The sequence below is a fragment of the Dioscorea cayenensis genome, chromosome 3 (assembly GCF_009730915.1).
Source record: "Dioscorea cayenensis subsp. rotundata cultivar TDr96_F1 chromosome 3, TDr96_F1_v2_PseudoChromosome.rev07_lg8_w22 25.fasta, whole genome shotgun sequence".
Classification (NCBI taxonomy): domain Eukaryota; kingdom Viridiplantae; phylum Streptophyta; class Magnoliopsida; order Dioscoreales; family Dioscoreaceae; genus Dioscorea; species Dioscorea cayenensis.
Window position 1 is genome coordinate 6015764 of NC_052473.1, and position 2056 is coordinate 6017819.

General features: G+C 41.3%; 1 non-coding gene across 1 annotated transcript; it reads left to right on the forward strand.

Annotated features, from left to right (window-relative positions):
- The first annotated feature begins 599 nt into the window (after positions 1–599).
- Positions 600–705, forward strand: LOC120257687. Its single transcript, XR_005535778.1, has one exon. It is a non-coding gene; the product is annotated as a small nucleolar RNA R71 (small nucleolar RNA).
- Positions 706–2056: the final 1351 nt, after the last annotated feature.

The window sequence follows — 2056 nt, forward strand, 5'->3', positions numbered from 1 at the left end:
GTATCGGATAATTGAACAAATCTAGTCAAAGTTTTCTCTAGATCAGTCATCCCGGTCTCCAAGCCTGTAACTCGATTCTCCATGTTCGGGGCTTATTGTTGTTGAAATCTCAGTAATGCCATGGCCTTTTGCTGCCCTTGGTTACTCCATGAAAAATTGGGGTGGTTTCTCCATCCCTTGGTTGTAGGTGCTGCTATAAGGATTTCCTTGTACTCTTCCCGAATTGCCCACAAAATCTACTTGTTCAGTTGGGGCTGAAGTAGCAATCGAGATAGGACAATCAGACGGCATATGTGAACCTCCACAACCATCACAACTTGTCATATCGGCTACCCTCGATGAAGTCAATGTATCCAATTTCTTGCTCAATACCTCTACTTGGGCTGCCAAAGATGTAACAGCATAAACTTTATGGAGTCCGACCACTTTCTTCTTTTCTCTTGCATTCCGTTGGTAGCTATTCATGGCCGTTTCTTCTACCCATTGTTGGGCTTCTTCGGGGGTCTTGTTCTCCATTGTACCTCTTGAAGCGATATAAGAAGTCATCTTGTACTTGGATTTAACCCATTGTAAAAGTATGAATGATCATCCATTTGGGGAACCCATGTTGTGGACACTTTCACAAGAGGTCCTTGAATCACTCCCAAGTCTTTAACAAGGATTCAAGCTCCATCTAAACAAATCAAGATATCTCATTGTGAAGCTTTATCGACTTTCTCAGAGGGAAGTACCTTGCAAGGAAGGCTTCGACCAATTCGTTCCACATTGTGATTGAAGCTCTTGGCAATGAATGGAGCCACTGTTTGGCTCTTCCTTTTAGAGAAAATGGGAAAGCCCTCAATCTTATAGCATCATCCGTAACACAGTTGTTCTTTAGCATGTTACACATCTCCAAGAAGTTTTTAATGTGATTGTTAGGATCCTCATTGGCTAAACCATTGAACTGCGCTGACTGGTGTATTATTTGGATGAATGCTAGCTTTAGCTCAAAATTTGGAGCTATAATCGGGGGCCTCACGATACTCGACTGCGGGCTCATAACTGCGTGTTTGGTATTTCGGAAAGTGTTCTCTGTTGTTTATTCTGCTCTGCCATATTTTTTGACCCTTCACTTTCTACTTCAGTTCGAATTGATGGTTCTTTTGCAAGTTCTTTACCCCTTCTTCTGGGTATACGTTCAAGTTCAGGATCACCTCCAACCAATATCGAAGGGTTTCCTTTGGTCATAACCTGGAGTTGCACCAAAAGAAGGAAAACAAATCAGAATGATGATAGAATAAGAAAAGGTGAAATAGAATGAAAGGTAAATAGCTAAAATAGAAAAGTGAAAAGTGTTTCCAAAATGCATATTCCCCTAGCAACTTTGCCAAAAACATGACAACGCTCCCTTGCGGGTGACCCGCAAGTGCACAGATTTGTCGAAGTAATAAATCCCAGGCGAGTGGATATCATATCCACAGGGAATAGTGAGTAGAAACACAACAATTGCTATCTAACTATGATGAAAATGAATCAATGGTAGTGTGAATCAAATCGTTATGGAAAGAACTAAAAGAAATAAGAAAGAGAGGCATGATAAAGTGAGAGAAAAAGGCAATCGATAGGAAGTGGGGCACTCGAACATTGGTCCCCCTAAGGTTATTGCTTCAAGTGCAAGACCAATTATTATGTCTCCTAACTGATGCTTAATGAGTCATGGAAATACTAAAATACATGATCCCAAACCTAAGGTCAACCGTGAGTAACTCTACACTATACCGCGTCGCAAAAATCGCTCAGTCTCAATACCTCACACTGTGTACAATTGCAAGGAGCTCTAGGGATTCCAAGTGACAAACTCTATTCCTATATATAGATCTAACCCTTTGGTCAGAGTGAAGGACCCCTAGTCACAATTAATCTCCAGATAATAAGGATTACTTCAACGCTTCACTCTATTGCTCATGCAACTAAGCCACATCGGAGTTCCTTTCTTACCACTTCACTCTATTGTGACCGCAAAGAACTTTAGAAAAATAGAGGTAGGATAAATCACACCGGAGGGGAAAGGAGACGC